This window comes from Pygoscelis adeliae, unplaced genomic scaffold (genome assembly GCF_000699105.1).
Source record: "Pygoscelis adeliae isolate BGI_AS28 unplaced genomic scaffold, ASM69910v1 Scaffold97, whole genome shotgun sequence".
Lineage (NCBI taxonomy): Eukaryota > Metazoa > Chordata > Aves > Sphenisciformes > Spheniscidae > Pygoscelis > Pygoscelis adeliae.
Genome location: NW_008825152.1, coordinates 219757 through 219996, shown reverse-complemented (window position 1 = coordinate 219996; position 240 = coordinate 219757).

Below are 240 nucleotides of genomic sequence, written 5' to 3'. Positions count from 1 at the left end.
TCGGAGACCCCTCCGGTCTCGGGGCCCCGGAGCGTGCAGTCCTAAACAGCGTTCAGTGAGCGGGTTTGCAGCGCCCCGCGGGGAAGAGGGGACTTCAAACCTGCCGCGCCGCTCCAGAGCCAGCGCATCGGTATAGCAGCTGCTTTGAACGGGGTGCCGCGGCCTCCTCCGCTAGTACACCCGGCGGCTTACCATTTTTCCTGAGGTGGCTTTCCATTCAGTGCCGCCTGGCTTATACTA